This window comes from Heptranchias perlo, chromosome 15, assembly GCF_035084215.1.
Source record: "Heptranchias perlo isolate sHepPer1 chromosome 15, sHepPer1.hap1, whole genome shotgun sequence".
Taxonomy (NCBI): Eukaryota; Metazoa; Chordata; class Chondrichthyes; order Hexanchiformes; family Hexanchidae; genus Heptranchias; species Heptranchias perlo.
This window is the reverse complement of record NC_090339.1, coordinates 21182778-21195644: the sequence shown is the minus strand read 5'-3', so window position 1 is coordinate 21195644 and position 12867 is coordinate 21182778.

Here is a 12867-nt window from a genome sequence, read left to right as displayed (position 1 = left end):
CTGAATCCCTAGGTACTGCAACTGAGGAAGAATCTGACCTGGTCCCATGATCAGCTAATTCCAGCAACTCCTCAGCCATTACCAATTGTTCCTCCTTACATGTGAATTGTGACTCGTCCAATGTTATTTTTCCAGTTCAGTGTCTAAATCCTCCAGGTTGCATGTAGCAGTGTTGCTGTTTGTGGCGGGTGTTGAGAATAATACAGGTTGCTGTGAGATGCTGGGTCTTCTCGGCCTCCTCCCGATATCCCCACCATCACATAAGCCAGTCTTCAGCCAATTCGATTCACTCCACGTGATATCAAGAAACGGCTGAGTGCACTGGATACAGCAAAGGCTATGGGCCCCAACAACATCCCGGCTGTAGTGCTGAAGATGTTTTGTGCTCCAGAACTAGCTACGCCTCTAGCCAAGCTGTTCCAGTACAGCTACAACACTGGCATCTATCCGACAATGTGGAAAATTACCCAGGTAGGTCCTGTCCACAAAAAGCAGGACAAATCCAATCCGGCCAATTACCGCCCCATCAGTCTACACTCAATCATCAGCAAAGTGATGGAAGGTGTTGTCAACAGTGCTATCAAGCGGCACTTACTCACCAATAACCTGCTCACTGATGCTCAGTTTGGGTTCTGCAAGGACCACTCGGCTACAGACCTCATTGCAGCCTTTGTCCAAACATGGAAAAAAGAGCTGAATTCCAGATGTGAGGTGAGAGTGACTGCCCTTGACATCAAGGCAGCATTTGACCGAGTGTGGCACCAAGGAGCCCTAGTAAAATTGAAGTCTATGGGACTCAGGGGGAAAACTCTCCAGTGGCTGGAGTCATACCTAGCACAAAGGAAGATGGTAGTGGTTGTTGGAGGCCAATCATCTCAGCCCCAGGACATTGCTGCAGGAGTTCCTCAGGGCAGTGTCCTAAGCCCTACCATCTTCAGCTGCTTCATCAATGGGCTTCCCTCCATCACAAGGTCAGAAATGGGGATGTTCGCTGATGATTGCACATTGTTCAGTTCCATTTGCAACCCCTCAGATAATGAGGAAGTCCATGCCCGCATGCAGCAAGACCTGGACAACAACGAGGCTTGGGTGATAAGTGGCAAGTAACATTCGCACCAGACAAGTGCCAGGCAATGACCATCTTCAACAATGTGGAGATGCCGGTGATGGACTGGGGTTGACAATTGTAAACAATTTTACAACACCAAGTTATAGTCCAGCAATTTTATTTTAAATTCACAAGCTTTCGGAGGCTTCCCCCTTCGTCAGGTGAACGATGTGAAATGAAATCCTCGAAATGAAATCGCATTTATAATTCACAGAACAATGCTTGGTGAGTACAGACAGTTTTTTCAACTGCCCGGTGCCAAGGCAATCAGTGTGCAGACAGACAGGTGTTACCTGCCAGGTCTCACAGAATATACAAATCACCAAAAAAAAAACAACAAACAAAAAAAAACAGATAGAGAGGTAGAAACATAGAAAAGACAGCAACTGACCCGTTATATTAAAAACAGATAACATTTGTTCGCTGGTGGGGTAACGTGTAGCGTGACATGAACCCAAGATCCCGGTTGAGGCCGTCCTCATGGGTGCGGAACTTGGCTATCAATTTCTGCTCGACGATTTTGCGTTGTCGTGTGTCTCGAAGGCCGCCTTGGAGAACGCTTACCCGAAGGTCGGTGGATGAATGTCCATGACTGCTGAAGTGTTCCCCGACTGGGAGGGAACCCTCCTGTTTGGCGATTGTTGCGCGGTGTCCGTTCATCCGTTGTCGCAGCGTCTGCATGGTCTCGCCAATGTACTTTGCTCCGGGGCATCCTTTCCTGCAACGTATGAGGTAGACAACGTTGGCCGAGTCACAGGAGTATGAACCATGCACCTGGTGGGTGGTGTCCTCTCGTGTGATGGTGGTATCTGTGTCGATGATCTGGCATGTCTTGCAGAGGTTACCGTGGCAGGGTTGTGTGGTGTCGTGGACGCTGTTCTCTTGAAAGCTAGGTAATTTGCTGCGAACGATGGTCTGTTTGAGGTTGGGTGGCTGTTTAAAGGCGAGTAGTGGAGGTGTGGGGATGGCCATAGCGAGGTGTTTGTCCTCATTGATGACATGTTGAAGGCTGCGGAGAACATGGCGTAGTTTCTCCGCTCCGGGGAAGTACTGGACGACAAAGGGTACTCTGTTGGTTGCGTCCCGTGTTAGTCTCCTGAGGAGGTCTATGCGATTTTTTGCTGTGGCCCGTCGGAACTGTCGATCGATGAGTCGAGCGTCATATCCCGTTCTTACTAGGGCGTCTTTCAGTGTCTGTAGGTGTCCATCGCGTTCCTCCTCGTCTGAGCAGACCCTGTGTATTCGCAGGGCCTGTCCATAGGGGATGGCCTCTTTGACGTGGTTAGGGTGGAAGCTGGAAAAGTGGAGCATCGTGAGGTTGTCCGTGGGCTTGCGGTAGAGTGAGGTGCTGAGGTGCCCGTCTTTGATGGAGATTCGTGTGTCCAAGAAAGAAACTGATTCTGAGGAGTAGTCCATGGTGAGCTTGATGGTGGGATGGAACTTGTTGATGTTATCGTGTAGTCTCTTTAGTGATTCCTTGCCGTGGGTCCATAGAAAGAAAATGTCGTCGATGTATCTGGTGTATAGTGTTGGTTGGAGGTCTTGTGCAGTGAAGAAGTCCTGCTCGAACTTGTGCATGAAAATGTTGGCGTATTGGGGTGCGAATTTGGTCCCCATGGCTGTTCCGTGTGTTTGGGTAAAGAACTGGTTATCGAAGGTGAAGACATTGTGATCCAGGATGAAACGGATGAGTTGTAGGATGGCGTCTGGAGATTGGCTGTTCTTGGTACATTGGCGAGACCATGCAGACGCTGCGACAACGGATGAACGGACACCGCGCAACAATCGCCAAACAGGAGGGTTCCCTCCCAGTCGGGGAACACTTCAGCAGTCATGGACATTCATCCACCGACCTTCGGGTAAGCGTACTCCAAGGCGGCCTTCGAGACACACGACAACGCAAAATCGTCGAGCAGAAATTGATAGCCAAGTTCCGCACCCATGAGGACGGCCTCAACCGGGATCTTGGGTTCATGTCACGCTACACGTTACCCCACCAGCGAACAAATGTTATCTGTTTTTAATATAACGGGTCAGTTGCTGTCTTTTCTATGTTTCTACCTCTCTATCTCTGTTTTTTTTTGTTTGTTGTTTTTTTTTTGGTGATTTGTATATTCTGTGAGACCTGGCAGGTAACACCTGTCTGTCTGCACACTGATTGCCTTGGCAACGGGCAGTTGAAAAAACTGTCTGTACTCACCAAGCATTGTTCTGTGAATTATAAATGCGATTTCATTTCGAGGATTTCATTTCACATCGTTCACCTGACGAAGGGGGAAGCCTCCGAAAGCTTGTGAATTTAAAATAAAATTGCTGGACTATAACTTGGTGTTGTAAAATTGTTTACATCTTCAACAAGAGAGAGTCTAACCACCTCCCCTTGACATTCAACGGCATTAACGTCGCCGAATCCCCCACCATCAACATCCTGGGAGTCACCATTGACCAGAAACTTAACTGGACCAGCCATATAAATACTGTGGTTGCAAGAGCAGGTCAGAGGCTGGGTATTCTGCAGCAAGTCACTCACCTCCTGACTCCCCAAAGCCTTTCCACCATCTACAAGTCACAAGTCAGGAGTGTGATGGAATACTCTCCACTTGTCTGGATGAGTGCAGCTCCAACAACACTCAAGAAGCTCAACACCATCCAGGACAAAGCAGCCTGCTTGATTGGTACCCCATCCACCGCCCGAAACATTCACTCCCTTCACCACTGGCGCACTGTGACTGCAGTGTGTACCATCCACAGGATGCACTGCAGCAACTCGACAAGGCTTCTTCGACAGCACCTCCCAAACCCGCGACCTCTGCCACCTAGAAGGACGAGAATCAGGCACAAGGGAACAACACCACCTGCACGCTCCCCTCCAAGTCATACACCATCCCGACTTGGAAATATATCGCCGTTCCTTCATCGTCACTGGGTCAAAATCCTGGAACTCCCTTCTTAAAAACACTGTGGGAGAACCTTCACCACACGGACTGCAGCAGTTCAAGAAGGCGGCTCACCACCACCTTCTCAAGGGCAATTAGGGATGGGCAATAAATGCTGGCCTTGCCAGCGACGCCCACATCCCATGAACGAATAAAAAAAAAATGCTGGGTTGCTTGGGGACACTGGCAGTGCTGGCAAGCTATTCTTCCTGGCCTGCAAAACAGATGAGTAATATATGTTAAAATGGGGGATACAAGACGCACCATCAAACAGTACTTACATTGCAAATATTGTTTGCAATAGTTTGGTGCTTGATTTGTATGAGTAAGTGATCAAGCAAGTGAATAATGGGAGAAAACATAACAAGAGCAGGTTAGCATTAGCCCTGAGGTATGGGGAGAACATAAGAACATAAGAAATTGGAGCAGGAGTAGGCCAATCGGCCCCTCGAGCCTGCTCCGCCATTCAATAAGATCATGGCTGATCTGATCCCAACCACAAATCTAAAGAACACAAGAAGTCGGAGCAGGACCCGGCCACATAGCCCCTGGGCCCTCTCCGCCACCCACAGGGCATTGACCGATCCGAACTCAGCTTCATGTCCAATTTCCTGCCCGCTCCCCATAACCCCTAATTCCCTTTACTTCTAGGAGACTGTCTATTTCTGTTTTAAATTTATTTAATGATGTAGCTTCCACAGCTTCCTGGGGCAGCAAATTCCACAGACCTACCACCCTCTGAGTGAAGAAGTTTCTCCTCATCTCAGTTTTGAAAGAGCAGCCCCTTATTCTAAGATTATGCCCCCTAGTTCTAGTTTCACCCATCTTTGGGAACATCCTTACTGCATCCACCCGATCAAGACCCTTCACAATCTTATATGTTTCAATAAGATCGCCTCTCATTCTTCTGAACTCCAATGAGTAGAGTCCCAATCTACTCAACCTCTCCTCATATGTCCGCCCCCTCATCCCCGGGATTAACCGAGTGAACCTTCTTTGTACTGCCTCGAGAGCAAGTATGTCTTTTCTTAAGTATGGAGACCAAAACTGTATGCAGTATTCCAGGTGCGGTCTCACCAATACCTTATATAACTGCAGCAATACCTCCTTGTTTTTATATTCTATCCCCCTAGCAATAAAAGCCAACATTCCGTTGGCTTTCTTGATCACCTGCTGCACCTGCATACCAACTTTTTGATTTTCTTGCACTAGGACCCCCAGATCCCTTTGTACTGCAGTACTTTCCAGTCTCTCGCCATTAAGAAAATAACTTGCTCTCTGATTTTTCCTGCCAAAGTGCATAACCTCACATTTTCCAATATTATATTGCATCTGCCAAATCTCCGCCCACTCACCCAGCCTGTCTATATCCCCTTGCAGGTTTTTTATGTCCTCCTCACTCTCTACTTTCCCTCCCATCTTTGTATCATCTGCAAATTTTGATATGTTGCACTCGGTCCCCTCCTCCAAATCGTTAATATAGATTGTAAAGAGTTGGGGACCCAGCACCGACCCCTGTGGAACACCACTGGTTACTGGTTGCCAGTCCGAAAATGAACCATTTATCCCAACTCTCTGCTTCCTGTTCGATAACCAATCCTCCACCCATGCCAGAATATTACCCCCAATCCCGTGATTTTTTATCTTAAGTAATAATCTTTTATGTGGCACCTTGTCGAATGCCTTCTGGAAGTCTAAATACACTATGTCCACTGGTTCCCCTTTATCCACCCTATACGTTATATCCTCGAAGAACTCAAGCAAATTTGTCAGACATGACTTCCCCTTCATAAAGCCATGCTGACTTTGTCCTATTAAATTATGCTTATCTAAATGTTCCGTTACTGTCTCCTTAATAATAGACTCCAAAATTTTACCCACCACAGATGTTAAGCTAACTGGCCTATAATTTCCAGCCTTCTGCCTACTACCCTTTTTAAATAACGGTGTTACATTAGCAGTTTTCCAATCTGCCGGGACCTCTCCTGAGTCCAGGGAATTTTGGAAAACTATCACCAAAGCATCCACAATCCCTACTGCCACTTCCCTCAAGACCCTAGGATGGAAGCCATCAAGTCCAGGGGATTTATCCGCCTTGAGTCCCATTATTTTACTGAGTACCATCTCCTGAGTGATTTTAATCGTATTTAGCTCCTCCCCCCCGAGAGTCCCCTGTTTGTCCAGTGTTGGGATATTCTTAGTGTCCTCTACTGTAAAGACTGAAACAAAATATTTGTTCAGCATTTTTGCCATCTCCATGTTTCCCACCATTAATTTCTCTGGCTTTATCCCGCTTCACTGTCTCTATGCTGCCAAAGTACAATCACTACATGACTTCACCAAAGGCAGTCAAGGGTTTGAAATTCCTGGGCCCTCCTCTCGTTCATATCTGTTCCTTTCTGTTATGTGCTTTATTATCCTACAATCAGAAAAGATGTTTAAGATTTTGAAAAATTTAAAAACAAATACAGTGACACAGCAGTAACCATAATGCCCCCTGTCTCATGTGGGTAAATGAACATGCATGATGCAGCTAGGCAATGTTAGAAAGATTTGCTGTGTGACACCCCTTTAAGCTTTCAGTGTGACATTAGTTTCAATTGCAAGTTTCAGCTTGAATTTATGCCCTGCTACAATATGAATATGCATTTAAAAGGCTGTAAGGTTTTATGAGTGTTTTAAATGTGGCAGCAGTAAAGGTTTAACAGGATAAGAGGAAACACTATGTGGCATGCATACTTGGGGCAGCTACTTGTGTAAGAAACTTGAGTAGCCTTACCGTGGCAATTTTCCCTCAAATTTATCACCTTTTGCATTTGCAGCCAAGTGCCCTGGGTGTTGCTGATAGCTGACATGGTGAATACTATCTCCTGCCAGTCTTGACTGGGGAGTACGGCTTTCAGTGCCAAAAAGAGCAGCCCTCTTTTATCTCATTTCATCCAGCATGATTTCAAGCACAACATCTGACAATTTGGACATATATAGATAAGAACTATCCATTTTCCACAAATTAGGCAGCTCCAAATCCAATCTCTTAAAGATAAGAACGCAGTCCTTTAAATGGCTTTGAATCGGGTTGCCAATCTTCTTCCAACAGTCTTTTGAGTTGGCAGACACAACGGTGGTAAGGAAATTGGGGCAGCTTCCCAGGATATGCTTTCTCATCAGCATTTACCTACACCAGGGGATGGGGGTGGTGGGGGTTGCGGTAGGGGAAGTTAAGAGGCAGCAATGGCCAACCTGGCAGGAGCGGGGGAAGAAAATAGAGCCCATGGCAGGAAGGCACATCACCCAATCTCCCCTCATTTTCCTCCACTCTCCTGCCTAAAATTAGAGGGCATAACAGAGGAAAATGCAGCCCCATGTCACAGACTAGAGACTCTCCTACAGTGAGGACTCTTCCACGTGTCATTTATCAAAGAGTAGACTATTTGGTTGACAGTGGGCCGCACCAACACTGAATTGCCTACATTGTTGCAAAAATACGACGTTAATTGTTTTAAAATTGAATACAAAAGTACAGTAATATTTTACTGAATCGATGAAATATTAAGGTTACGCATTGTGAACAAATACTTAAACACCTACCGATTTGAGGATTCAAAGCGTTTTTTTTCCCTCACCAATTTTCTCTCCTCCCCTCAACTCCTGAAGCTACTGACTCCTTGCTGAGGTATGGCTCCAAAATTGCCTGTTGTAATCTTCCAGAATTCACCAGATTCTGGAAAGGCCCCAGCAGATTGGAAAACCACAAACATAACACCCCTATTCAAGAAGGGAGTGAGACAGAAAGCAGGTAACTATAGACCAGTTAGCCTAACATCTGTCATTGGGAAAATGCTAGAATCCATTATTAAGGAAGTAGTAGCAGGACATTTGGAGACTCATAATATAATCAAGGAGAGTCAACATGGTTTTATGAAAGGGAAATCGTGTCTGACAAATTTATTAGAGTTCTTTGAGGAAGTAACAGGCAGGATGGATAAAGGGGAACCAATGGATGCAGTATATTTGGATTTCCAAAAGACATTTGATAAGGTGCCACATAAAAGATTACTGCACAAGATAAGAACTCATGGTGTTGGGGGTAATATACTGGCATGGATAGAGGATTGGCTAACTAACAGAAAACAAAGAGTCGGGATAAAAGGGTCATTTTCAAAATGGCAATCTGTAACTATTTGGGTGCCGCAGGGCTCAGTGCTGGGGCCTCAACTATTTACAATATATATCAATGACCTGGATGAAGGAACAGAGTGTCTTGTGGCCAAATTTGCTGATGATACAAAGATAGGTGGAAAAGCAAGTTGCGATGAGGATACAAAGTGTCTGCAAAGGGATATTGACAGGTTAAGTGAATGGGCAAAAATTTGGCAGATGAAATATAATGTGGGAAAATGTGATGTCATCCACTTTGGGAGGAAAAATAAAAAAGCAAAATACTATTTGAGTGGAGAAATACTACAAAATGCTGCGGTAAAGAGGGATCTGGGTGTCTTCGTACATAAAACACAAAAAGTCAACATACAGGTGCAGCAGGTAACCCGGAAGGCAAACGGAATATTGGCCTTTATTTCTAGGGGGATGGAGTATAAAAGCAGGGAAGTCATGCTACAGTTGTACAGGGTGCTGGTGAGACCACACCTGGAGTACTGCATACAGTTCTGGTGCCCTTATTTAAGGAAGGACATACTTGCATTGGAGGCAGTTCAGAGAAGGTTCACTAGGTTGATTCCGGGTATGGAAGGGTTGTGTTATGAGGAAAGATTGAACAGGTTGGGTCTATACTCATTGGAGTTTAGAAGAATGAGAGGAGACCTTATTGAAACATACAAGATTCTGAGGGGACTCAATAGGGTAGATGCTGAGAGGATGTTACCCCTCATGGGGGAAGCTAAAACTTGGGGGCATAGTCTCAGAATAAGGGGTCACCCGTTCAAGACGGAAATGAGGAGGAATTTCTTCTCCCAGAGGGTTGTGATTCTTTGGAATTCTTTACCCCAAAAAGCTGTGGAGGCTGAGTCATTGATACATTCAAGGCTGAGTTGGACAAATTTTTGATCAGCGAGGGAGTCAAAGGATGTGGGGAAAAGGCGGGAAAGTGGAGTTGAGGTAAAAATCAGATCAGCCATGATCTCATTGAATGGCGAAGCAGGCTCGAGGGGCCGAAAGGCCTACTCCTGCTCCTATCTCTTATGGTCTTCTGGTCTCCCCACGGTGCCTCATTAATATGTACGTCTTGTTAATAATTGTTGAGAGACTGTCCTAATCCAATGCCCCTGCAAGTGCAGATCCAGAAGGGGTTGCTGGATAGCAGTTAGAATGGAAACTCTAATTGACTTTTTTCCCTCATTCCATAACGCAAGGGTGCTGAGGCCCATCATAGCACCTGTACCTTTGCCCAGCTGAAAATCAGCTAACTCAGACCAACCGGGCAAGTTCTACAATGGGTGGGTGATCTGCTCTGGCAGATTACCGCCCAAGTGGTGAAGGTGATAATTACCCCTTAAATTTCAGGCTAGTCAACCATAGCGGGCAGCATCACAACCTAAGCCTGTTTCTTTCTATACCCAGCATCTGCATCTCTCCACCCCAGCAACATATCTTATCCCAACTTCAGAACAGCATTCCTACTGTGATTTTTTTTTTCTCTCCATATTCCATACTTGCCATGAGTGTGATTGACAAATTAGTGTCAATTTTGAGTTAAGCAATTAACTGAATTGTTAGAGAGACAGAGAGAGAGTAAAAATTTTAATTGAGCTGTATTTGAAATCAGGTTCCAGAGATGAAAGGGCCATGTGCTGACCCATTGAACTTACTTCCAATATTCCTTCCTTGGGCAAGAACCTGTTCTACATTTGATCTAAGGACCTGGGTAAGACAGGGAATTTGTCCTGTGCAGATTATAACATCCTACCATACCATGACACCATGATACCGATTCTCAAAGATGTTTAAACAATTAGAGTTGAGCTTCAAAATACAAGTGTGTGTGGGGAGCCCATGGTGACACAAGCCCATGGTGACACAATCCCATTCTCTACCTCTCTGGGTATCGTTAGTTAACAACTCTAACACAGCAGAAGCAGTTCTGACTTCTATTGATTTCTGTATTGCTTTGTCCATGTTTCACAGAGCTATATTAGAAATGTATTAAGAGCTGCATGAAGGGCAGGATTAAGGTCATTAATATTTAGGCCTCTGCATTTTCTAATAGGCTAGATGCCCTGGCAGATTGCGAGTTTTTAGTGAGATTGAATCCTTGTAAATTAATGCAAAGAAGGCGCTCAGCCTCAGCTAATACTTTTGTCATCTGAATTAAATAAGGACAACTCTGGAGTGTGGGAAATGAAATAATTGCACACTTATTAGTAATTAAATAACAGATTGAAGAGAAATGTACAGAAACAGTTGGCAAGGGTTCGTCTGTCGTAAGTATGCATCAATAGTCTATCATACCTCCACATTATTGTTCTATTCATAGTAATGAAGTGTGGCATCTTTCACCTTGTAATGTGCCTGCAGGGTTAAATGACTTCATTATTATTAATGAGTCCGTTCTAATGCTGCCTGGATACCAGGAATGGGAAACGTACAGCTCTAAGTAATAGTAATTATAAACTTAATTATTTTCTTTCAAACTACATTTATCCTTTAGTAATGGTGAACAATTTATCTTTTCTGTGCCATTTTCTATTTTCCCATTGGATAAATAAATGCTAGAACTGAAGAATTCAGGTTGCCGTCCACTTGGAACAAAACATATATGTTTTCTATGGTACTCTTAAAATTCTTGGAGATGCAGAATTTTTTCGATCCTGAGTCATGTCTTTGCTTCCCTATCTTAGGTACTGAGCTCTTTGTATTTCTGTTGGCTTGGCAGATAAATGGTCAGTACAGTCCTCTGTAACTACTCCACTGCTGAACCTGTTGATGCTCTGTGGCCTAGACACTTTGGGGGCGATATTTGGTCGTGTAGTGCCTGTTTTGTAGGCGCTACGTAAACTGCTAAGCCCCAAAAATGGCGTCCAAGATGCATGTGCATACTTCCAACGTAAAATGCGCAGGACGCCATCTTGGTAAAGGTGGCTGCGCACGCACCTAATGACACTGGCAGCATGTAGAGTAGGGAGATTAGGATGTAAATCAGTATGTAACACTGATTTAAAGCAGCCAGCGGCATTTTGGAACTCCAAACTCCAGCCAACAGGACTTAAATGTCATGAAGGAACCCCAGCAGCGCTATTTAAAGAGATCATGCAGGAGGTTACAGATTAGTTGCTGGATTAGTTATTCTGGCTGCTGGTACAATTGTGCCTGTTTGTGGAAGTTTCCTATACTTGGAGAAAGTTGCAATAATCTATAGAGAGTGGTCTATATGGTCTTGTAGTACTGTTAGTGGCATTTAAAATAGTGTGCTGACCAAAGTTGCTTCCAGACATGGGTGACCTGCTAGGGCTTCCTCTAGGAACTGAACATGACAGGGAGAATAAAGAGAGGCCATGCAGAGCAGCACAAGCTGCCAGAAGAGGAAGGAGGAGGAGGAGGAGGTGCAGGGCACTCAGCAGGAGGCCACATCCAATGAGGGCCTTCAGGGACCAATTCTCTTACCTCAACTTCAGCCATGACCAGTGCAACCGACGGCTGTGGTTCACTAAAGAGGTCGTGACTGAAATTTGTCAACTGCTGGAGCCACAACTGCAGTCTCAGAGCAGGGCAAGGACAGCATTGCCTGTGGCTGTCAAGGTAACCGTGGCACTTAATTTTTACAGCTCTGGCTCCTTCCGGCTGTTGCTGGAGATCTTAACAATATCTCGGAGTTTGCAGGGCACTGCTGTATAAGGGAGGTCACTGAGGTTCTGTACGCACTCAGAAACAGATTCACCACGTTCCCTCTTGACAGAGACAAGCAGCAGGAGTGAGCATGAGGGTTTGCTCGCATTGCAGGCTCCCCCATGGTGCAGGGTGCCATTGACTGCACGCATATTGCCATGTGTGCTCCACATCTGAACTCGGCCATATTCATGAACAGAAAGGGATTCCACTCCCTCAATGTGCAGCTGGTGTGCGACCACACGCACCACATCATGCAGGTCAATGCCCGCTATCCTGGCAGCAGTCATGATTCCTTCATCCTGTGGCAGTCCAAAATGCCACTTATATTTCAACCAGCACGGCAAGTCAAAGGTTGGCTACTGGACAACAAGAGTTATCCCCTCATGAAGTGGCTCATGACTCCGATCTGGAACGAATGCACACGTGCACAGCAGGCCTAAAATGAGAGCCATGCTGCCACACAGAACATCATCGAGCACACCATAGGAGTCCTCAATCAATGCTTCCGCTGCCTGGACTGCTCTGGAGGAGCCCTGCGTTACTCAGCTGAGTGGGTATTGAGATTTGTCGTTGTATGCTGCAAGCTGCACAACCTTGCCATTATGAGGGAACAGCCTATCCAGCGAGAACCTAAGCCAGAGGAGGAGGAAGAGATGAAGGGGGAAGTGGAGGACGAGGCAACGAGGTAGATAGGCCCTGTCTGCCAGGGCTCTGCATGATCAGATGATTAATGAGCGATACCAGTAATCTCAATGACACCTTCCCATTCATCAACAGTCCCACACTCCTTACCTTTCCTCTCCCACATGACCATCAAATCATCCTCCTTATGATTATGATTATACGTTGCTTCCTCCATCAGTTCATCGCTGAAATGAAAACCAACACCAAATACAAACTCATAACCACATTTATAGATTTACCTTTCCAAGTGCTCCTACAAGGTGCATCCCCAGGGATTAGAGCATGGGTGGTGGAAGGCTG